Source organism: Rhinolophus sinicus, linkage group LG10 (genome assembly GCF_036562045.2).
Source record: "Rhinolophus sinicus isolate RSC01 linkage group LG10, ASM3656204v1, whole genome shotgun sequence".
Lineage (NCBI taxonomy): Eukaryota > Metazoa > Chordata > Mammalia > Chiroptera > Rhinolophidae > Rhinolophus > Rhinolophus sinicus.
The window spans coordinates 52740588-52767040 of NC_133759.1; the positions used below are offsets into that span (position 1 = coordinate 52740588).

Sequence of the window (26453 nt, forward strand, 5' to 3'; positions counted from 1 at the left end):
TTATTTGTTTTATTTTATAGATTTACTGTTACTAAAATTGAAACTAGTTAAAAAATCTAGTTTATGATATATAACACACAAAGAATCCAGGTCATTCTACCATAATTGGCTCTAGATCTGCAATACTAATAGTAGCACATTTTATGTAAAGGAAGGAAATATATAGAATTTAAGAAGCAAGGAAGCCAAAGTACTGAGGAGGAATATGCCGTTTTTAGAATTTGTGCTAATGATGATGACATTTTAAATTCTTCCTAGAGTTTCATTAGATAAAGCATTACTCACATCCTGTCTTTGCGAGGTATTCAGTATCACTGAAGTATGCAAAGAGGATACTCTAAGTAGTTCATGACCAAAATTTTCAAGATTCATTAATAAACTTTTCTAGACATTTCTCATTCTACTCAAGGAAGATAAGACTTTGTAGTATAAATCTCTGTTCCATAACAAATCTATAAAAATTAACTTACAGATAAAAAAAAGAAATGTTTGATTTGCATCCGACTTTCAATAAAATAACCAAAACTTAGTTTACACCTCACAAGATGATTGTTTTTCAATACTGGACGTAAATGCATATCCATAGTAACTATGAAAATTTCAAATAACTGTAGGATTTGTAAACCAAGAAAAGAATTTAAAAAATGAATACTTACATATATGGCTTCTTAGGGGAAAGAATTAAAAATGAGCAATTTATCGATTCACAATTAATAAAGTACAAGGCATGAGATATGGCAGAAGTGGAAAGAATTATGACCTCTGAGAAAGGTGTTAGTCAAGAGTTTCAAAACTACTAATCCTGTGGATAATATATTAAAACTTACAGTAAATGAAAGTAATTTGTATCAAGAAAAACTCTCAATGGAATTAAATGCCTGAGATGTGCCTGCAGTGTACTGATAGATAGCATGTAATAAAGTCAGGAATACACGGAATGCATTCTGTGCTCTGACAATGCACTGGGAACGCTGAACTGCAGCCCTGATCAGCTCTCAGAGAGGTCCTGGGAGGATGTGGTAGTTGATGCAGAAATGAACAGCTCCAAAGAGGTAGATTGTAAATTAAAGTAGAAATGGCTTCTTTTTGGCAGTCATTTCTGTATTCTTCTTCTATTATGGGTTATAAACAGCTGGAGAAAAGACAGCATTTCCCACTACTGATGAGTTTTTTCAAATGCCTGGTCTGAGGTACCACACAGAGCTAACATTAGCTTTCCCACTTGCTGAAATGTTCCGTCCAAGCTCTTCACTGGGCTTGCACCTTCTTCTTGTCTTTCGGGTTTCAGTTCAAATGTTAGTTCTGTAGAGGTGTGTATCCTGACCACTTTTCCTAAAGTGGACCTTGTTATTCTGCATATTTACTCCATAACACTTAACTTATCTTTTTTTTTTTTTTAATGTGCTTGTTTTTTCTCTACAAATGTTAACTTCAGGAGGACAGGGATTTTTTTCTGCCTCGATCATTAAAAATACTCTCAGTACCTGGAACCATACTTGACATATAATGGACGCTAACAAATATTTATCAAATGAATAAATGAACAAAAACACTAAAAAATGTTTTCTAGGTACACAATCATAAACGAATGGCTAAATGAACAAGTTTCTTTCCATAGGAAGGCATTTATAATATTTTCTATACTTTTGGTCTACACTGTATAAAGTTGTGCCCCACGCCTCTTCAACAATTTGTAGTCATTTCCTTAAGAAACAAATACTCATCAGTTCTCCCAGAAGAAATATCAATAGTCACTAAAGTAGAGAACTCATCACTGACAAGGGCATACCACTAATGCAGAAGTATAATATTAATGACAGTTCATTATGGGTAACTCAGAGAGCTAGCATTTACGTTAATCTATGCAGCACCAAGCATGCAGACTGAAATGCTTTGGGGGCCGAGTGAAATAGTTCAAGCTAAGGAACTGACAGTAACATCTTTGTGACTAAGATACACCCACCTCCAGCCAGATTTCTTCAGCTGTGACCTCCAATAGAAGCTCAGTGACCAAGTGCTTACCTCCTAGGAACCTAATGATGCCCTCTGAAGGCTGAATATAAAAAGGCATGTTCAATAAATAGTCATTGAATATTCAATATTCTTTGACGTTAGAATCATTCATTCATATTGACTGTCCCTGGGATCTCACTGCCAGCAAATGGCAAAGCCAGCATTTGAACCCAGGAAGTCTGGTTCCTGGCTATGTACGGTTAATCACTAATCTACCCAGCGCTATTCCAAGGTGCTTGACTGAAAGCAGATTGCTACCAGTCCATAGTCAGGTAAGTACCAAAATTGAGACTAAGAATTTAGAAATTTACATAGCATTTGACATTGCTGTGACATCCAAGTATGTGATCACTGGACTCATTTTTTTTGGGCAGGAGATAGACCAGTTTAGGGGATGTCAAAAGTACATGAGTAGCATGTCATCCTAGCTATGAAGTGGTACCATGTACGGCCAATGGGATGGACAGTGGGACAGACTGGTCTAAGACAGACAGGAAATTAAAATAAAAGAAAAAGAAAAAAACTATCTGGTACTTCAAATAATTTGAGAAGCACTGATTTATACCAACCTCATTTGAATTCTCAGAAGATTTTCCCATTTCAGATGGGAAAGAAAACTAGGGGTGTATCTATCACTTTTTGCCTGCCTCCATCAGAAAACAAATATAGAAAGAATTTTTGGATTTGTTCAAGTTTACATTTATAAATTTAGTACACCTTTTAATGAAGATGTTATGTAAAAGGATTTCAATATGAAATATATAATTTGTTGCCTTTACTGCATGAAAATATAATGCCTGATCATTTAAGGTATGTAAGAAAATGCCTACATAAACATCCATCCGGAATGTTGAATTTTCAGTTCTATCTAAAAAAAAAAAAAAGCCTTCTTACAAGAGGCCAAATACAACAAAAGACATTTAATTTACATTTTTATTTTGTAAGACATATATCCCCTACCCCTCAAAATAAGTTTCCATGATCTAACTTCTTGTTTTGACTTTAAGATGATTAGAAAATGATTTAAAAAGAAAGAAAGTGATTTAAATCAGATCAGAAACCACAAGGAAGAAAATTTGGGGGAGTAATTTTCCATTTGATTGAGGAAATCAAAATATATCAAAGTGGTATCAAATGTGCCTACCATCATGGAAGAAAAAAATGAGGTAGTCTAGATAGATAGATAGATAGATAGATAGATAGATAGATAGATAGATTTCAAGACAAATGATACAGATCCCTTTAAAGACATTTTTTAAAAATGGAAGTCTTCGTAAAATACAACACAAACTTCTTTGTAAAAGAGCATTCTACACATGATTCGGAAACCTTTTGTAAAGTCCTGTAAATACAGACAGCTGTTTACTCCCAATTCTGGCCTGAGAATGCTGGACTTCTGGGATCTCATCTCCAGTTACTATCATGGTGAATTTCTAAGGAGACACGTGCACTCTCCTCCATCATCTTTTCTATCTTTCCATTTCAAAAATCTGTTTTCCTAGGTAACTACAGAGAGGGAAGAACTACAGGAAGAAACACACGTGCACACACACAAGCGCATGCACACATTTACACTCGCTTTAAATCACTGAGCCTACTTTAGACACAATTCCAAGTCAATGGGTTTTGCCTTTTCTTAAAACATGCAGTGCTCTTGTGGTTCATAGGCCTTTTTCTGCCTGCTTCTGAGATTCATTACAGAAGGTGGAGGCTGACGTGTGATGGCTGGATAAGTGGGGCATTACTTGATCTTCTATCATTCTGATAAGAATTCTATGAGGCAGAGAAAAGGCATATGCCATTATCCTAATTTTTTTTTTTTAATGGAAAAACTGCGGCACACAAAGGAAGTTAAGTAACTTGCCCAAGGCACCAAGCAAATTAGTGTCAGAGAATTCAGGTCTTTAAAACTCCTGTTCTTTTCCTCATCAGATAATAATACTGCCTTCCTCCCCTCTTCTCCAGTCTTTCTCACACATATTTTATTCAAGTACGATATATATCTAAATTGTACTTTATGTGTATGCATTTCCAGACATGTCAACCAAATCAAAAAATTATAATTTCCTATTATGTTTTCTTCGAAATGTCAGATTTTGAAATGATACCCATAAATCTTTCAAACATGAAATTAGTAGGAAGAGGAGAGGAAGGATGATTGGAAGCAAAAAGTAAGAACCATTTCAATGACTTTGCTTGGGTGAAGAACCTAAAGGTTAAAACAAAACAAAACAAAAGAATCCTGGGGTGGGGGAAGAAGGTTCTTTGTAACCGACACTGTTTTGCCTCTTTGCCTCTTTATTCAGTAGGTGGAGCTATGGTACCATTCGTTATAGTTACAGGAGAGCTATCAGTGAAAATTAACCGAATTCGTTCCTAGGATATCCATTTTCTTTTGCATTTTCAAACGGTCCTTTTCTGTTTTTGAAACGTTTTTCGTCCATGCCCTGAGCACCTTCAGGCTGCACTACCTACATCCCTGTTTTCTGGACTGACAGAGGGTTACCACCTCTGCAGCATATCCCTGCCGTGCCCTTTGGAGGAGGAGATTAGGAAATGCAGTTGCACAAAGCAGCCTGCCTGCCTTCCCATGCCCCATCACTCTAAAGGTTTCCTCTATAATCTATCAAATCTATTTTTTAGCTCAGAAACAGGATTCTCCAGCAACTGAAAAAGTTCCAGAACAACCACAGGTATATGTCTTTAAGTTTTCAATTATAAGGCAGCAGAAATGATGGTTAATAACCTCTCATAAAAATAAATATACTACTTGCAGAAATTAAGAAGAGCAAAACAAATTTTATTCAAAAATAAGGAATTAAAATCCAAAACTAGGCTAAGTAATTAACTTTGAGTAGGGAAAAAAAAATTCTCAGGAGTACACAGGAATCAAAGAAGTTCATCTTTACGTAGGGGGTGCTGTGTTTAATAACACTGTGATGGTTAATTTTATGTGTCAACTTGACTGGGCCAAGGGGTGCGCAGATGTTTAGTTACACATTATTCTGGGTGTGTCAGTGAGCCACACTCTGAGTACAGCAGATTACCCTCCCCAGTGTGGATGGGCCTCCTTCAATCTGTGGGAGGCTTGAACAGAACCAAGGCACAGGAAGGGAGAATGCAAACTCTCTGCCTGACTGTGTTAGAGCTGGGACATTGGTCTCCTGCCTTTGGACTCAGACTGGGACTGGAACTTACACCATCTCCTGGTTCTCAGGCCTTTGGACTCAGACTGGACCTATGTGTTAATATACCACGGGCTCTCATGGGTCCAGTTTGCTGACTGCAGATGGTGGGACTTCTCAACCTCCATAACTGTGTGAGCTATTCCTTAGAATCAATCAGTCCATAGCTCCCTCTCTATACACACACACACACACACACACACACACACACACACACACGTGCGTATACATACAGAAATAATTATAATTATATGTAATATATAATATAAAATATTATATTACAAAATATATTATTGGTTGTTTTTTTGGAGAACCCAGACTAACACAATTATGAATTTTATGTTAAATTGCCTTGGTATAAACGAAGCTAAAAAAAGTATTGACATATTAATTCCTTTCTAGGTAACGGCGCCATACTTGAATTTTTTGGTAAACAATAGGCATAGTTTCCAAACTTATTTACATAAATAAACCTTACCTGTAAAAACTATGCTGAGTTTTTCTTATATTTGACTGTAAACAAATGCTAACATGATGACAAAAGGAAAGGAGGGTATCACCTGTATGTCTTCTTGCTATATGATAAAACCCATTTAGACTTCACATGACGACCCATATGGCTGCTTTTATCTACGCACTACTGGAAAAGCAATGACAGCTTTTACCCAAAAAAAGGCTGTGCTTTATACCCTATTTGTAATTCTGAAGATACAGAAAGACTGCAAATAAGTATACTACAGATTTGTAATGTGTGATACACAGGGAACTTCAAATCCACAAAATTCATTAAGTAGGAAATTTATTTATATAACCATAATAAGACACCGTAAATAGGGTTTTTTTCAGGCTAGAGTATATACCCAAACAAATTTACTGACTACCTACTATGTCCTAGGTCACGGAAACAAAAGGTGTGGTCTGTGAACTGTTTGTTACTGTCTACAAAGAAGATAGGCCACTAGAGCAAAATGTAAATCACCTTTATTACCAAGTATACATTGTTTTCCTAACAAGAGTTTTTCAAAGAAGCGAGATTATTGATTTACATCGGCACAAGTCCCTTATCTCATGGCAGATGGCCACTGAGTAGCATTGTTCTAGGCAACTCTAGGTGTTTCATGTGTTATTTGTTATTTGTAAGAGCTAACATTCATTGAATTCTTATTATATGCCCAATACTTGCACAAACATTTAATCCTCACAATAACCCTGTGAAATAAGTACTATTACTCCACCCTACAGAAGAGAAAATTGAAGCTCAAAGTTTTCAGACAGTAAGTAGCGAGGCGGGATATAAACTAGGCAATCGGGCTCTAGAGCATGCTCTTACTGCTTCACTATCCCATCCTCTCCCTAAATTTCAATCCTCGGTTCAGTGATGCAGACATAAGTGTCTCCATTTTACAACTGAGAGACAATGCTTCTACACTGTGTGCTGCCCAAAGACAGGGGCTGTACCTAATTCATCGTTGCAGGTTCACCCAGGCAGCCTCTAATGATGTCTCTAAGCTGTAGGCATTGTGGGGAAATGCAGAAGGGTCATGAAACATGGTCTCTACCCTCATGAAGCTCATATCATCACGGAAGAAATACGACTAATAAGTGAACCAATTACAAGGTGGAAGGGCTGCCCTGCCTTGGGCTTGGGAGAGTGAATGTGAGGGCCAATTCTTTTAAGGCTATACTCCAAATCCTAAGCTTTGAATGAGGACAGGTCTAGCCTCACAGGATTGCAAGTGCCCACATGCCTTATTCTACCATTTGCTCATTAATGAGATATAGGAAGAGGGACAAATAGGTAACTTTCTCTAACAATGTCTACTGGACTTCCTGTGGGGTCTGACATCTGCCTTGGGGAGAGCATATGGGGCCCCAGACAGGAATCAGACAAGAAGAATCCCACAGGAAGCAAATTCAGTTCTCCAAACATGAGAGATTGAGGGCTTCAGAGTCCATGTACCAACTACTCAGTTGGCCTTCCATAGATTTTTTTTTTAATGTTATCTGAATAAAGTAACCAGTGACACTAACCCAAACTTGATGGTCATTATAACCAAAGCCTTGGGACTTTGGCAGCTGTTTCTTTGGGTGGGCAGCTGCCTGAGAGCAAGTCCTTCAGGGTCATGGCAGCGTCTGCAGGGGTGGTAGACTGCAGTGGCAGCAGCGAAATAGGCTCATAAAGTTTAGGTGGACTCTTCCCGATATGCTTACTGGAATAGAACAGGTTAGTAGCAAAGATTCTACAGTCTGGTTTAAATGCCCATTTCATCCCTTGCAAACAGTGTAACTGTGGACAATTTACCTATCCTCTGTAAGCCTCAGTTTACTCATTTGTAAAATGGGCATAATAATATCAATCTTAAGATACATGTAAAGTATTGAGCACAGAAACTTGGCACAAGACTTAATGATAAAAATAACAGCTGACACTTACTGAGTCCTTACTGTGTGCCAGGCACCATACTAAGCTTGCACACCTGTTAACTCACTCGTACTTCGCAATAACCCTATGAGGCAGCATGGTGGGCTACATCATTATGGACATATGTCCCCGCTCCTTTCCTTGTCGGAGGAGAAATACATCCTGACCCCAATGACCAGCCATGTGACAGGCTTTGCCATTGGAACTGAGCAGATGTGACTTGTCCCAGCAGAGTTTCTAAGAGGCAGCAAGAGGTCCCATCACAGTGCTGACCCTGATAATGCCATGTCATCCTGGATGAAAAAGACAGGTAGAGCTGCAGCCTACCAGTAGTTTACATGTACTAAGAGTAAGACATAAATGCTTGTTGTCATAAGCCACAGAGATTTGGGAATCATTTGGTCTTAATATCTTCATTTTCAGCTGAGAAAATTAAGACACAAAGTGGTTAAATAATTTGTCAAAGTCACACAGTGGGTGGGCAGCCTGACTCCAAACCACTGCGCATGGCTTCTGTTAGCGCTCATTACCACCACCATCTCTGATGAGGACTCCGACACCAGGGAAGGTTATTAGCAGACACACCCAAGAGGGAGGCTCAATGACAGCAAGAGGCAGAGAAGAAAGCAGAAGTCCCAGTGTGTGTCTGACAGAGAGAAGCAAGATCTGTATGTGTAGTAAGAGTGGATGCTAGTGTGAGCACAGATTATGGGAGGTTTGAACAAGGTTCGTGGAACTTATGCTTCCCGTGGTGGAAAATTAAAAGTCACTGAAGTTTAGGGGGTCTGGGAAAAAGCCGTAAGACTACTCTGCTTCCCCAAAAATAAGACCTAGCCTGACAATCACCTCTAATGTGTCTTTTGGAGCAAAAATTAATATATGACCCCATATTATATTATATTATATTATATTATATTATATTATATTATATTATATTATATTATGTTAGACTAGACTAGACTAGACTAGATTATTATGTTATATTATATTATATATTATATTATATTATATTATATTATATTATATTATATTATATTATATTATATTATATTATATGACCTGGTCTTATATTATAGTAAAATAAGATCGGGTCTTATATAAATTTTTGCTCCAAAAGACGCATTAGAGCTGATTGTCTGGCTAGGTCTTAATTTTGGAGAAATACGGCAGCAGGCATCCAAATAGTCTTGAAAAACGTGAACCAGAGTTTGAGTCGGAGGCTGCTCCAGGCTAGAGACAGAGACCTAGAACAGGGTGGTGGACTTGGCAGTGTCAACAGAAGGGACAAGACAGAAGACGTTTCGTGACTACCTGAATGTATGAGCGTATACCCACCCAGGCTTGTTAAATGGAAAGGGAGAGACAGACAAAGACATTCTAAACTATGAAGCCTAGGGTAACAGTAACAAGAGAGTACCCAGACCGACACATTTAAACGAACCCCTGGGCCTCTCTGGTTTTTCTTATTGGACTGTTCCCAGACAAGGACCATGCTGTTAGTCACTAAAGCTAAATCTGAAAAGGTTTAATAGGTCTTATTGGGCTCCAGGGATTGTATCTAATGGTATTTGGTAGTTGAAATCCAGTTTCAACTCTGTAATTTAATATAGAAATTCCATATCTGCATTTTCCTTCTTTGCCCTTTTGTACCATATACTACTTACTGCTGCACTATTCTCCATTTCTGTGAGTTTCCTGCAATGGCCAGGAATGGGGTGTGCATAAAGCTTGGGGTAGAGCTACGGGGGTGAAGAAGAGACATTTCAGCTTCAAAATGCCAGTCAACATTTGCAGCAGTCTAATTTGTCTGGAATCAGTGAAACTGAGCTGTGATAATGGTGAGGAAACCAATGCTTGTGTTCAATTTTTCAGTAGAGGAGACCTGGTAAGATCTGGAAAGAAATCCTTACCACGGTGGACCGGGAGGGACTGTGACGCCTGCTAGATTTGGGGACACCGATGGAGGTCCTCCAGCTAGACATCAGCGGACACTGGAAATGTATCAGGCCTGTCGGTTCATGAGACAGTGGGGACTCAAGGAGAACCCAGGAAGATCTGAGGTGTTGAGGAATTTAGACGGATAGAAATGGAGGTGGAGAGCAGGTGGCAAACCGGAGGGTATGCGGGATGTGAAGAACAATGTTGGAGGTTCTGTTCCGGGAAGGAGGGCAGAGTGCTGTGTCCCTCCAAAAAGGAAGGCCAGTTTGGGGAGTTCCTGAGGCAGAGTTCAAGAGACACCATCTAAGCTGGAGCTTAGAGGAAATGTATCGTATGCAAAATAGCATCATTTTGAACTAAAACTGAGGGCATTGACTAGAAACTCAGCCATAAAAAGACATCATCCACTGACAAGAGTTAAATGGGGTGATGTGAAGTTGATGAGGGAAAATAGTTGATGAGAGAAAACTGGATTTAAATTAAAGGACGAAAAGTAAGAATTCACCTATTGCCTTAATTCTAAGAGGCTTTAAAACAACATTAAGTGTTACTAAAACTAGGACGCTTATTGTAATCAAAGAAACAAGAATTGGAAAAAGGAGTAAATTCAAAGGGCTGAAGTTTGCTGAGTGGAAACAGAAGAAAAGAAAGAGGAGACCCAGATTTAAATCACTGTTAAAATAATTAACACAGCACTGTAAGTCATAATTTATGTACTTAATCTCGACACTTTATACTCGAAGATTGTTTGATACCATTGTAAAAACACAGGGTGCAGTATACTGTCTCTATATGACATATAGGCCAGCACTCCACAAGAGAAAAAGGGGTAGTGACCCTGATGCTTTAGGGCTTTGCCCTTTGAAGGACAAAAGTCTTCTAATCTCTTAAAAGCAGAGACCTAACCTACGTCAGATGCGGGGTGGCCTCCAGGAGGAAGGGAAGCCCCTCACATTACTGTCTGTCTCTTCTCACAGGAGTCAGGTCTCCCCAGCCCTCTGCCAATTAGTGTGGCTTGAGGGGAAAGACAGTAAGGTGATTTGTGGTAAAGAAAGGATTCCAAAGCTGAGAACATTCTAAATAGAAAAAGTTAACTACTAAAAAAATGACTGTAACTTTTGGCACTTAAAATACCCACAGTGTACTAAAATATCATGTGATTGGCTACCATCTTAACTATTTGCCTAAGAGGGAGAATATAAAGTTAAAAGCGCCTGGATTGTCAGAACCTGACAGGAATGAGTTGGAGTCCCAGCTCTGTGAACCCACTGAAAAGCCCCAGGAAAGATTCTTAGAACCTCAGTTTCTTCATCTACAGAAGGGAACTAATAAATACCTCCTATTCTTGGGTGGCTGAGAACATGCTAACATGAGTGCCTCTCCCACGAACTTCGCTTCCCACTCCAGGGGTCACATCTCTGATTTCCATACAAAAGTCACCGGGAAAAATTTATGTTTCTTAACAACGTACTTTACATTCAGCAGAACCAAGATGGCTTTAAGCAAGAAAAGCTGATTGGAAGTATTTTCAAATGTGAGATCATTCATTTATGCAAGAAAGTTTACTGAGCAACTATCACGTAGTAGGTATGGTTTACTGTTAATGAAGTTGTCATTCTAAATTCTAAAAAGCATATAATTAGTAACTTATATATTAAGAACTATCATTGATGATATACAATTTGGATTATAATAAATACTAATGTGCATCTGGATATCACTGTAAGGAAGAAAGCAATGCAAGTCACTTACAGATTAACACCATCGAGAGAACTAGTGAATTTTACATTCTGCTGTTCCTACTCCCAACTACATATCTGACACGGTGTGATGAGGTGTAGTGAGGGGCGCCAGCTCAATGTTCCTGGGCTTATCAACTGGGATCGGTTCTATTTTTCTTCAACTTTCTCCCTTTCTCAAGGGGCTGTTACTTAAAGTTTACATGACAGAGTACTCATGACCTTCTCATAATAAGAACATTCATACAGCTTAAAAAACATCTTTTTATTATCAAAGTTAATCCTCACATTAAGTAGGCATTTTCTCCTTTAACAAAGAAAGAAACTGGGGCTCCCAGAAAATGAAATCACTCACCCAAGGTCTTGGTTACTGAAAAAGCTATACGACACCCAGGATTGCTGACTGAAAATCCTATGTTCTTTCCTGCGGTTATATGATGGAATCAAAAGACCTATTTTATAAGCATTTCGCGAGTTACCAGAGTTTGGAGGGGGCAGAAAACACACTGATTATTCCCACAAAAAATGCAGCACAGAAGGAAGGCTTTAAGAATTATGGAACACTGTAGATAAGCTTCTTAGTCATCTGAAGGTAGATATTCGTTTTATAAATTATAGCAACCTAGTTTTTTTTCTCCTCCCCTCTCTCTTTAAGACAACAGAGAGAATGGGTAGACATGGGCAAGCAGGTGTCCCAGTTCTGCAGTTCTGAGCAGGAGAGAAGGCAATGAAGATTTGCTGCACGGATGTGTCAGCTAGAAACTTGTCGATGTTTACAGGTGTGATGTAACCTAATCTATGTAAGAGATTGAGACAAAGAGTTAATACTTGGGAAATTATATGTCTTTCTGAATAGCAAGCTCGTGGCTGCTTGTATCAGTGGGGAACACTGATAGGACTAGTCTTTACCTTCTAAACCAACAGTCATACACATGCCAAAGCAATTCATAGGTATCCCATAAAAGATCCAAGTTAAGAATATCAGAGACACAGTGCTGGAGATGGTACTAAGTCTAGACACAGACAGATTAAAACTCAATTTATTTGGACGAAAGTCTGAAAACATTTGTTCTATTTTCCAGATATGATACGAAAACGGAGTAATCAATGTATCTGATAGGCCATGCGTGATAATGATAAAATTGGTCAATCCCAATTTCACCACTGTACAGCATTCCAAGAAAGGTATGAAACTAACTTGCAGGAAGAAAGCAGAGGAGCCTGTAATTAAAACAAAACATAGTACATACCACGAAGGCTTTCTAATTTCACTTTCATTGCCCCCAATTACAAAGGGCTCTTTTCAAAACTGCTTACGCTTAAACTAAAACAGAAGGAGCTCTCTTAACAAACCCACTGGATTAACTGATGCTCTTCTCTTTGTGAAACATACTGTCGGGAAAGGCAGACTCACATGTGTCGTCTTTCGACTCCTTCTTGGCTGCCGGAAGAATGGGCCTCGGGCCTGGAACACTTTCTTACCAAGAAATAACAAGAGTCCTCACAGCCTGTGCTGGACTTGTCCCCTTGTGTGGGGATTATCTTTCCCTGTTTCTGACTCTGTGTGCTCTTCTGTGTTCTGCTCGAGTGTGTGCATCCTATGGTACCTGGCCAACGCCACTACTGTTTCTGTCTCCTGCAGGCAGAGGATAGGGTACTTCTGTTGCAGCACCAAGGGGATGTGTGCAGGCCAGCTGCCCTGTTCGGCTTCCAGCAAGCCCAGCCAAGATCAGCGAACCTCAGCCCACCCCGCAGATGCATGAAAAATAATACATAATACTTTTAATCCACAGCATCTTGGAATGGTTTATTATGCAAACAAAAGCTGACTAATACACAGTCATTTTACACCACACAGTGTTCTGTGGTAAATATCACTCTATTGGAGGCTGTAACAAATTTAAAATGTATCATGTATGAATTTTGCTCTCATATAATTTTTTAATTTTGTCCTCATGTAATTTGTGTTAGAATTAAACTTCATGTTTGTATTCAGTCATTTTATATCACTTTAGCCACTGTAGGTAAACTCAACTGACATGAAATAATACTGATAACATCATGTTTAATATCCTACCACTCTATTTCTAGCTAGGCAGTAACTGTCATAGAACTATCATTACCTCATATTTAAATATATTAATGTAAATAAATGATTTCATCATCTGATTCTTAATCTTCTTTGTGGTCGATAGAGACTACATTATTTGTGAACTAATCAAATTTAAGCATTTATTATTCTCATTTCTAGATTTGACGAAGACTAAAAGACAGTATGAACCAGTAACTATTCATTTGCAAAATATCTTAGACGCACTGATATAGGTAAAAAAAATTTGGTTTTCAGTGAAAAGAATCTCTTATTTTCTTAGGAAAGCTCAAACTTTTCTTCTGCATGTGACAGATACAATAACAAGAAAATACCTTTTGATAATTTGAGGGTGTACAGAAAGGGAAATGATACCCAAGACACAGTGTTATTCATCAATAAAAAGTATTTATGATGATTCATCAATAAAAAGTATTTATTCATCAATAAAAAGTATTAATATCCTACATCTTACACACACACACACACACGCACACACACGAATGGATGGATGGATGGATGATGGATGAAAGGGGAGATGGGGAGAGGGAGGTTAAGATATATCAAGTGGCAAAAGACTGTTACTCTCACCTAAACAACCAAAACAAGTCTGATGAACTACAAAATAATAGTTTTTAAAAAGCCTATCAGAGAACTTAGGATGCAAAAAGACCTAAATGAACTAAACTGTAGAAGTGAATGAAACTTTCATAGGAAAGGAGAGAACCATGGCTGTTATTTCTAGCAGGGCAGAAGGAGGAGGAAGAATGGGCCATGGATGGGGGTAAGTAGGGAGAAAGCAGTCCAGCTTTAACAACTGCATGCAGGCAGGGTGAGGAGTCAGAATCCTGAGGATCCCCACCACAAGCAAGCCTCCACCTGTCTGTCATCTCTGCCCCATGGGTCTTCACCAAGTGCTGGGGGTAGCATACTGAATGTAGTGGGTGGAACTGGAAAGTGGAGAGAAATTCATCTAAGGGGCTCAGATTTCAGCTTCTGGAGGCTGCGGTGACCAGCAGAGCTGAGAGATCTTTCCAAGGAATTTCAGGCCTTCACAGAGCGTAAGGCAGTCTTCCTCAGGAGACTTGGGTCAGGCAGCAAGGGAAAAACAGACCTCCCAAGGCACAACAAGCCAGAGCCAGGACTGAAAGCAAAGAGAACTGTCTGGTGACCCAAAGACATGGCATCTAATCTATAAAGAAGAGAGAGATCTCTCAGTTTGGAAAGCCACGTCTATAAACCTGCTCAATCTTGCTGGCGGTCAGAGCTCAAGCCTTGCTGAAGGAAAAGATCTGACTGCCTCAAAAGATAACACTGACTCATCCTGAAGCTACAACAAAACCCCAGCCCAGCTCAGCCACAGACTGACTTTCCTGCTTCCATGGTTCCATGGGCTTAGAAGAAGGGGCACACTCTTCTGGGGAGGTAAATGGTACTTACTTCAGGTTTACCGTTCTTTAGATGCAATGTGTGATACGTAATCCAAAAATTAAAGACACACAAAGCAGCGAGAAAGTCACTCGTGGGTCAATAAGACCAGATGCAGAGATGCCCCAGATGGACAATTATTTGTTATGTAATTGATGAATGTTCTTTAATCATTAGCAGCATTTCCTTCACAGGGATAATTAGTAAACAGGCAAATACTCCTTATAATCAATGAGAGGTGCAGAAAGTTTAAATTTTTTATTTTCTTGTTATAAAAGCATATAAAAAGTTTGAGTATTCACCCATTTTGGATACTGACTTACTCGAGTTGCAAAACAAAACATAGCTCATTTCTTCATGGAACTCCTGAGAAAGACAAACCTGGAAACTAACCAGACTATAAAACAACCTAATAAGTGCTATCATGGAAGTATACAAAGACTGTTAATGGAAAGAACAGAAGATGGTGTTGGAAGAGTCAGGGAAAGAAAGCTTTAGAGAGAAAGACATTTGAACTCAGTTTTTTAGAATGAGTGGATTTCAAAGATGGAAAAGAGAGAAAGGGCACAGAATAGAAAGCATAAGGAAGGATATGAAAGAATAAAAGTATGTTATAGTTTTAGGATCCTACCAATAGTCCAGTGGTTTTAGACGGCACAGGGCTGAGGGAATATGTTGGGAGAAAGGAAGGGAGGCAGCATGGAGATGCGACTGGATAAGGCAATTGGAGCCCAAATGAAAAAAGCCTTTAATTCCGCATCAAAAATCATGGAAAGCTTTTAAGCAGGGAAATAATAAAATTAGGTTTACATTTGTGATACATATTTCTAGGACTTACAACACTACATTATAACTGTTTATAAATTAGCTTCCAACAGACTGTGAGCACCTGAAGGAAAAGGAAAAAATGATAGAAATTGATGAAAGACAAAGGAAAATGAGATTCAGTAGATGAGGTTAAGAAAATTCCCTGAGCTTTACCCTGCAATTGTGATCTTTGTTACTAAAATAATTCATCAATATCATTCTTACATTTATCAATAATGAGGTTTATCAATATGGCAATGCTGGTTCAATTTATTTCCACATAAGGACACATGTAAAAGCTAATCTTTGTAATTCCAAAATAGGCTATGTTTTAAAAAATGCAATGCATAGTTTCATAAAGACTTAGATCATTCAGAAAGATAAGTGTATCAGTTAGGAATGTGTTAGGCTACAGGTATCCCTGAAAAACAGTGGCTTAAACAAGAATGAGGTTTATTTACTCATTCAAGTTTAAGAATTGGCAGTTCAGGACAGGTTAGTGGCTTAATAATGCCATCAGGGACCCAGATTTCCCCCCCCCATTTTTCTACTGTGCCATCTTCATTTCTTTTGGCATTCATACTCTCAAGCAGGCTGCTATACCATCATGCATTGTATGCATATTTTAGGCAGAAAACAAGGAAAGAACAAAGTGACAAAAGACATAGAGCTAAAAGACCAGTTAGCCCTACGACATTGTCCCCAGTTTTCAACTTAAGTAGCTTTCCTGGGAGCCTTTTGAACTTAAGTAGCTTTCCTGGGAGTACTACCAAGACAATTCCACTTATGTTTCATTGGCCAGAACTAGGACAGGTGGCCCTCTCCAGGTGTAAGGGAGTCTAGGAAGGTACATCTATTCAGCTGGGCTCATTGCTATCATGACCAAAATTCTGCTAAAGTAAGAAGAGAAAAATGGATATGGGTAAGCCATCAGCAGTGTTTGGTACAGAAAGTGACATAAAATGTTGTCCAACTTTTCTGTTAAGTTCCACTCCAAGTACTAAGAGAGACACACTCCTAAACACCTTGCATGCCTGTACGAGGGGCAGTTTTCTCGTTGGTAAGCTGTTCATGTATGCTATTCATGAAGGCTTAGATACATGTCTTCTACTTGAAGGAATGTTTCCAGCATAATATATTCTGAAGAATAAACTTAAAACACAGATAGCAATTTTGGAACTTTACCTAAATTTATTCCTAACAAATGCCTCCTAAGCGTCACTACAAATCGTTGGCATTTAATCTGCTGCGTATATCAACACCAGGGAAAGTATGCACACTTGTCACGACTCCAAGTAGCAGAAGAACAAACACCTGCACGTGTTCAATATTCTAGATGCTTACCAGGAGTGGTAGGATAAACCAGTTGCTACTTTCCTTCTTGCCCAAATATTTTCCAAATATTAAGCAATTTGCAAAGAGGTAACAAAATTCACAGGACTAAGTAAGCATTTAACAATTGGCTACTATATTTATGACAGATGGCTACATTTACAATTACGAGCAGTCTTGCTACTGTTTGAATATAAAAACCAAAAATCTTACATAAATTACATGCTCGGTTGCCTTACTTCTAATTTAACTTAAGGGAACAAGAATTAGTTTGATCTATTTTAAATATTTGCCAACAGGATGAATTCAGTGACGTATGAAAGGATAATACTAAATTCACTGTCTTCTACTTCTTGCCACTAAACAATATATCAGCTTGCTTTTCTACTGAAATTGCATAAAATAGATAGGACAGCTAATTTAAACAGTTGTTTGCACATTCAATATTTATAACCCGAATCTTGCATGAATGACTGGAAGCAGTGAGTTAGAAGGTTTAGCTCAGCTGCTGCCTGGAGTGATGGATGGCCTCGAAGAATTTCTTGTTCACTGACCAGATCAATCACATAACAGAATAAAAAAAAAATAAGATCAGCCTTAAACTAGATTCCCAACATTTCCATCTGTATGCAAAGCTGTTGTAGGAAGAAATGTATCATAAAACATAATGTGAAGCTACTTAAAAATAATAAAAATCCAACAGAGATGCTGTAGGATGCAAATAAAAAAGATAGGGTGACTGGATGATATTCTACATTTAAACTGAATATTAACTGAAACTTTATTATATCTATAATCCAAAAGTGTTGTCAATTTATAGTGATATTTTGATTGAACTCAGACTCACAAGTAAAAGGGTTCACAAATCATTGAAAGGGCTGCATTTTCTTCTTTTCTGGGCAGTATTTGCAGCTGAATTTTATTTAATCAAACTAAAAGGTGGCATTGTGGTAATTATATACTGCTATTTTTAGTGATTCCAATGGCTGTCCTAAAAAATGAGTCAGTTAAGGAAGGAACAAATATCTTAGGTTTCAAATTACAGTAATTCATTCATTAGTTTAACCCCAATACATCTGCATGAATGAGTAAGGTGCAGATGGACCATGGCTAACAGGCCCTGCACGGTGTGTGCTAGAACAGGTTTGACTGGTCTGTGAGAGTCCACTGTGAGCAGCTCTTCTCAGCGCCTCACTCAGTGACGTCAGGCTGGTAGCTTAAAAGCGGCCATAGTGGGACTATTCACACCACAGAAATGAGCAAACGCTAAACATCAGGGCTCCTCAATACCCTACCCTCCACCCCAGAACTAATTGGGAAACATTTACCAGCACACTGCAGTGTGAGATCATTCTGAGGGGCAGGGTGGGGGTCGGACAGGAGGCTGTGGGGACTGAGAGTTGAAGAGCTGAAGGCTGAGGTCTTGCTGAACAGGTGCCAAGAGTGGGCAGGCTCAGACCCTGAATAATCCGGAAGGTACCTTGGGTATGTAAGATGTCTGTGGGTAGCAACCAGGCACATGAGATGGCATTACCACCTCCTATGGCCCTCAGGCATTCACCTTCTCTTCTTACCCCTTTTAGGAGTAGAAGTGAGAGGAGGAAGGGGAGAAACTGGTGGGAAATTACAAGAAATGAGAGAAAGAGAAGAAATAAGAAAAAAGAAAATGAGAAAGAAAAAGAAAAAAAGAAGTAGACGGCAAAGAGTGAAAATAAAGAAAAGAGGAAAGAGAAAGGAAAGAGAAGAAAAAGAAGGGAATGAGGAGGAAGGATGAGGAAGAAGAGGAAAAGAGAGAAGAAATAAGGTGGAGGGAAAGGAGAGAAAAAGGGACGAGAAAGAGAAGGAAAGGAGACGCAGAAAGATTAGGGAGGTAGAGACAGCAAGGAGGTATTCTGACTTCTGCACATAGGCAGAAAAATGTCCAAGCAAAGCTGGACACAGGGAGGTCTCTTGGGTCTAAACTGAAGAGATGGAGGCTCTAGAGCTGGGGACAGCCGCCTTTCGGTTGTGGAAGTCTCTTTTACTCGTTAGAGACCAGAGATTAGGGTTCTCTTCTGAAGCAGTGGGTGAGACAACTTGGCCATGTCTCAATATTCAAGCAGTGGACACCAGCGTGTCCCGCTGGGAACAGAAGATGGCAAGAAGATCTCGGATTCTGACCATCTTGTGGGTTTTCACGAATTCCCCCATGGCAGTGGTTTTCAAACTTCCAGTGTGTCAGCAACACCTGGAGGACTTGTTAAAACACGAATTGCTGGGCCCTTTCTCTTTCAGTACTTCAGGAGTGGGGCCTGAGAATTTGTAGTTCTAACAAATTTCCAGGTTATTGATGCTGCTGATGTAAAACACTGCCTTAGTAAAAAACAAAACAAAACAAAACAAAAACAACAAAACAAAACAAAACAAAAACTTCCTGGAAATGATTACAACCCAAACTCTAAAATCTTATTCTTGAGCATCTTAGCAAGAATTCAAATGAGAGAAATACAAACTAATGATGAGAGGCAGGAGTCCTGGGAGGGAAGAAAGGCATCACAGACCAATTCTTCCTGCTTACAATTATGCCCTCAGCCGGCTGTGGCATCCATAAATGTTTCTCTAGTAGCCAACTCTGGTATCTCTTTCTGAATCACCCCCTAAAATCTTCTCCAGACCCTCAGGGTTAGGTCTTCTGAAATGATTTTTATACCAATGAGTACAACTGAAGTGAACAGGAATGAATGCTTGACCCAAACAAAGTCAATCATATTTTCTTTCTAGGTTCTTTGAAATTACCTAGTAAAACTGGAAATGAAGGCGAAACACAGAAAAAGATAAAAGAATATGTGCTTAAGGTTTTTCTAGTGCTGGCTTCCACTCTCAGCTGGGTTACTGTCCTTGGGCTTCATGTGACACCCCAGCATACTTGCATTTGATGCTTCTACTGTGTTGTAATTCACTCAAATTGGTTTGATTAACTGAGTCCAAATAAATAGCCCCTCTCCACAACCATAACAACTTTACTACTGAAAATGAACTCATCTGCCTTTTGATACATGGGCTATGCATCGTCAATTCTTTAACCTTCCTGAGTAGAGCCTAGGCCAGCATGCTGTCACCAAGCTGGTGGGAAAACAAACAAAAATACAATTGAATATTACTGGGCCACAAGGAAAGATGAATTACTGCCATTTGCGACAACTTAGATGGATCCTGAGATTATTATGCTAAGTGAAATATGTCAGACAGAAAAAATCGAGAACCGTATAATTTCACTCATATGTGGCATATAAAACTGAAAGCAACAAACAAACAAGACAAACAAACAAAAACTCATAGACACAGACAATAGTTTAGTGGCTACAGAGGGGAAGGAGAGGTGGTAGAAGAGGGAAAAGGGGGTCAAATATATGGTGACAGAAGGAGAACTGACTGGGTGGTGAACACACAATGTGATATATAGATGATGTATTATAGAATTGTACACTTGAAACCTATGTAATTTTACTAACCAATATCACACCAATAAATAAAGATAAAAAAATAAAAAATGAAAATCCCTTATACCCATTTCTTTCTATTGAGTGTTGAAAAGTTTTATACATACATCATTCTTACCATTTTAAAAAATATCAGGTAAAACAGCTATTACTATTTATTTGTTCCCAGGAGTATCAGTTAGAATTCTCTATGTCCAAAGTTAACAGAAAGCCCAACTCAAGCTAGCTAGCTCACTTAATAAATGGAATTTATTAGCTCACATAATTGGAAACCACAGAAGTAGGACAAGCTTCGAGGTTGACTGACTTAACAACTCAAAACAGTCATCAATGACCCAATTTATTTCTATTTCTTCCCTTCTGCCACCTGGGTCAGCCTTATTCTCATGGTCACAGGAGGAGAGCCAGAGGGAAACAGTGCCACTAGTGCAGCACCCCAAATAAGAGCCCTAAAATCCACTCTGATTGGGCCAGCGTAGCTCAGATGCCCACTCCTAAAAGAGTAAATGTGGATAAATGAATGGAATGAGCTAAGTGACCTATCAATCAAAGCCCACGCCAGGGGCTATGCTGTGATCTATTTTAGAAGTACACAGATGGCCATTAGGCAGAAGGAGATACCCAAACAAAACTCAGATAATTTTAGGAAGAGGAAAATGTCACACAATAAGGGAGGCAGAGAACCAACAAATGTCTATCACACTTGTTTCTTGTATGTGTATGTGGGGGCAGAGCCCCAGAAAGTATTTTCTAGGCTCTCGGCCTCACATAGACAGGTGCTGGCTCAGGTAGTAAATGGCCATCAACTGTGATTGGATGGCCATCAGCTGTGGCTAGTTGGGCATCAGCTATAACCAGTGAGCCATTGGCCACTAATATAACTGCTGTGGCTACGCTAGCAGAAAAAATGGGGGCTAGCAAAAAGATGGTGGCTGAGCTAACAAGAGCGGATTGCAGAGAGGCGGATGCCGCCAGTGAGAATATAGTGATATGACTCCCCTACTTATGGCTCCGTGGGTGTTCCTTTTTGGCCTCACCATGTCCTGCGTTCTTATGTGGGGAGTGGGAGCAGAGACCCCGCCTGACTCCTCGCATGACAGTGTAATTAGTAAATAACTTAAAAATTACTTTGTTTTGCAACCATTATAGTAAAAATTGGTTTAGGAAAGAATCATCATGTTAAGCTAGTAAATACAAGCTTGATGAAGACCAAAATATTTTCACTGTCAAAGTATGTCCCCACAAATGACATTAATTTTAAAGAGAAAAATAGTAACTTTACCATGTGAGGAAATCTGGCAGGTATCATTTTACCAAGAGATCAAAGTTAACATAACCTGTAATGGAACACACTGGTATCATATGCCTTCTGATAAAATGCACTGAGAAGGACACATCTCTTTAGTACCATTTCTGCCAAAAATGTATAACCTGAATCTAATAAGGAAAACATCAGATGAACTCAATTAAGGGGCATTCTCCAAAATAACTAGCCTGTATTTTTCAGAAATGTCATTGATGTGAAAGACAGAAAGGCTGATAAACAATTTCAAATTAATGGAGACTAAAGACACGTGAAAATTAAATGCAATGTATAATCCCTGACCGAAAACATAATTGCTGTAAAGGACAGTAGGGCTATACCACAGATAATAATATTGTATCAATGCTGAATGTCCTAATTTAGAAAATTGCACTGTGGATAGCCACAGTAAGGGAGTATCTTTGTTCTCAATGGATACACACACGTATTTAGTAAAGAGGTCTGCAACTTACTCTTATAGTTTAGGGGAAAGATGTATATGCACACACACACATAGGTATGTAAATAGAGAAAAATGTAAAAGCAAAAGTGGCAAAATGTTAACTGGTAAATGTGGGTAAAAGGTTTATGATAGTTCTTTGTACTATTTTTGCAAATTTTCTTTCAGTTTGAAATGACATCAACATCAAAATAAAAAGTTAAAAATACTTTAAAATTAATTTTAGATTGTATGTCCCTACAGCTTTTCTCAAAGCATGAGATATCACTGTTTTATACTGTGTATCACTTAAGTTTCATAAGGGCAAAAAAAGCTGACAGCAAATCATAAAGTTTTCTTTTAATTTATTTATTAGAAGCTTAGTTGATTATTCTAGTAGAAGATGGTATGTCTTGGGCAAACTGTGTCATTTCCTTTTCTTCTGGACACATAGCCAAACTAGGTTTCCCAGCCTCCAATGCTGTTATGGGTGGTATATGAATTCTGGCTATATCCTCCGTGTGATTCTCCAGGCTTTCCCTTTCTGTGTCTGCTGACCAGATACAGAGGATCCAGGAGAGGATTCCAAGGCTTAGATAAATGACAGAAGGAGCCCAGGTCCCTAAATAACTGTAGGGGACAGAGCCCTGCTGACTATAGGCTTGGCTGTATAACTTGCGTTGGCCAATGGATGTAAGTAGAATGACATATGAGATACCACACATATCCAAGAAGAACCTTTAAATTCAATTGTGTGGTTCTGCTCAGATTCTTTCTTGCTCTTTCTGCCCTTGTCTCATGAACAGAATGTCCTAGATAGGGGACATTTGTTTAATCCATGGAACGAGATGACACAGAATCAACAAATATTCAACCTATTGCTAAAGCAAAGCTATAGTTCACCTGCAGCTTTCAGGTAATGTGAGACAGCAACAAAAGAAATTGTTGTAAGCTACTTTAGCAAACCTGGCAAATAAGAGTATAGAACGAGCCTAACATATTGTAGATGTTCAATAAACCTAACTGTTCTAATCAGGTATTACTGGTACTTAGCTGGAAAAGCACTAAAGAACTGTAGCTTAGTCTTTGAGAGAATGCACAAAGCAGAGCCTACCCTGATTAACTAATAAAGTTTATATAGTACCATTGAGATAACCTTAGGATTTCAGGTAAATGAAGTATGTGAACAAGAATGGCACCAAAGTAGCTCTGACTATAATAAACAATTTTGGCTACTATTTGCCCAACTGCCAATCGAGGGGTTCAGGACTACCTGTACAAGTTATTGGCAGGTAACAAGCATCCATACTCAAAGAATAGTAAGTGGTATCAGTCCATTTGCCTGCCCTGCCCATGCGCTTTTAACAGGGAATCTATTCCAGCTTACAACCTCTGAGGCCAAAACCAAAGACAGCACAGTTGGCTTAAGGCTGATGCTAAGTCAAGGACCAATCCTGATTACTTTTTCAAATATCTGAACTGGAAGAATGAATAACTTGAATGAACACAGAATGAAACTGGTCATACAATGAGGGGTACTGGAGTTATAGGGTCGCAGAGGGATGTACTGGCAGCCATATTTGCCCACATGCACAGTGACAAGCAATCAGAGAAAGCAAATCTGTAGGATGAAAACAGAAGGATGAAGCAAACTTACAAACAGGATGAGAGATAAAAGAGTAGCTGCCAGAAAGAGAAGCTGCTGACAGCTTTCATCTCTCAAGAGTCCTATATCAGCTTCTGCAGTTGGGTTCTAAAAGATCTCTTCATGTCCTCCCAATACTTATCTTTTTACTTGATGTAATTTAAACATATTTCAGTCACTGTCAACCAAAAGATCCTTAAAAGAAATAGGTGTTACATTGCCTCAGGCAAGGAAAACAAAAGAAAAAATAAATAAATGGGACTATATAAAACTACAAAGTTTTTGCACAGCAAAGGAAACCATCAACAAAACAAAAAGACATCCTACTGAATGGGAGACGACATTTGCCAATGATACATCTGATACAATGATATAATTTGGGTTAATATCCAAAATTTATAAAAAACGCATACAACTCTACAACAAAAAGACAATCCAATTGAAAAATGGTCAGAGGACCTGAATAGGTATTTCTCCAAAGAGGATATACACATGGCCAATAGACATGAAAAGATGCTCAATATCACTAATCATTAGAGAAATGCAAATTAAAACAACAATGAGATACCATCTCACTCCTGTCAGAATCAACAAACAACAAGAGTTGGCAAGGATGTGGAGAAAAGGGAACCCTCATGCATTGTTGGTAGGATTGCAAATTGGTGCAGCCACTTTGAAAACAGTATCGACGTTACTCAAAAAATTAAAAACAGAACTACCTTATCACCTAGCAATTCCACTTATGAGTATTTATCTGAAGAATTCCAAAACACTAATTTGAAAAGATGCCTGGATCAAAATGGCAGCGGGAGGTGACCCTCTGTAAATATCCCCTGGAATTTACAACTAATCGAACAACTATAACACCACAAAGGACTCCCTGCACAGCAGACAGGCAAGACGAAGAGGCCATCTACCGAATTCACCTAAAGGTGGGCAAATCGTGCAAGTGGGGGAGGAGGCAGAGGAGAAGTGTGCAGACTGAGCTGCGCGCGAAAGGCGCAGATCTAGCTCAGTGCTCCGAGCTTGCTGCATCCCGGAACTACCACAGCTGTGGGAGAGGGAAGAACTGAGACTGCTAGAGCTCTGTTTATGGCCCATAGGGCTGAGGGGACAGCATATAACACGGCTGAACCCAATGCTCAGGGCAGAGACCTCGGAGAAAAGACTGAGGGAAGAAGGCTGAAAATGGTGGTTTAAGCCCTCACTGCCGAGCAGAAAACGAAGCCTTAGATACTGAGACTAGCTGCTCTCTCCCTACTCTCCCAGAGATCGCTCTGCCCCCACCTGCCCGGTCCTAGGAGCGGAACAGTAGCAGTGTCAGATCAAAAGAACAGAAAATTTGCTATTCTGAGAACTGTGGACCGCAGACACAGATTCGAAGCCCATCTAGTTCTGGCAAAGGAGAGGGAGCTGTGGAAGCAGGACCGGCTGTGGTGGTGGTTGCCGCCATTGCTCTGGGCCACCTCTCACAACCCACCCTGCCCCTGGCCCCACCTATCTGGGCGGATCCCTGCAGGAGTAAACAGAACTGCTGAAACATAAGGGCTACCTGAATTTGGTGCACGAAGAGCTTTGGAACTTCAAAATATCTCCACATACCCACAAGGACACTATGCCCTATGACCCAGGCGAACTATTAACAGAGGAGAAGCCCGTCTCCCAGGGAATCCCCCTTGTGTGAGAAGCTAGAATAGTGCGGAGAAAACATAGCACTACCGTGTGAGAGAGAAAAAAAGGCTGCAGTCGGAGAGAAAACAAAACATTCTACCAAAAAGTACTAGAAAACAAAAGAAAGACCTCTTCCCATCAACCTGTTGCAGAAGCCACTCCTGTAGATGTCTAGGAAGAGAAATAATACATCAGTAATTGTCATGAATAACCAAGGCAACGAGACAGCTCAGAAAGAAAGTGAAAAGTCTCTAGAAAAGGAATTTAAAGATATGGAAATATGTGACTTAAATGACAGAGAATTCAGGATTCCAGTTCTGAAAAAACTCAACGAGATGCAAGAAAACACAGAAAAGCAGTTTAATGAACTCAGACACACTATCAAAGAACAACATGAGCATTTTACGAAAGAGATTGAAATTTTAAAAAAGAACCAAATAGAATTTCTGGAGATTAAGAACTCAATAGAAGAAATTAAAAATGAAATAGCCAGCTTAGGTAGTAGAGTTGACCAGATGGAGGAAAGAATCAGTGACATCGAACATAGAAACCTGGAAATTACACGGATGGAAGAAGAAAGAGATTTGAGACTTAAAAGAAATGAAAGAACTCTACAAGAACTCTCTGACTCCATCAGAAAGAGCAATACAAGAATAATAGTCATACCAGAAAGAAGAAAGAGGAAAGGGAATGGAGAGTATATTCAAATGAATAGTTGATGAGAACTTCCCAAACTTGTGGAAAGAACTGGATCCTCGAATCCAAGAAGCAAATATAACACCTAATTAACTCAACCCCATGGGGCCTTCTCCAAAAACTAAATCCAACAAAGATGGACATTTCATAATGGTAAAGGGGACGATACAACAAGAAGACATAAGAATCATCAATATTTGTGCCCCCAATCAGGGAGCACAGAAATATACCAAGTAGCTACCAGCAGAACTAAAGGGAGAAACTGAC

At 39.2% G+C, this 26453-nt stretch overlaps 1 protein-coding gene across 3 annotated transcripts in view; it reads right to left on the minus strand.

Moving 5' to 3' along the window:
• The window catches only part of CFAP20DC (CFAP20 domain containing), a 256111-nt gene that overhangs the window by 168016 nt on the left and 61642 nt on the right, over window positions 1-26453 (minus strand). The window lies entirely within an intron of this gene.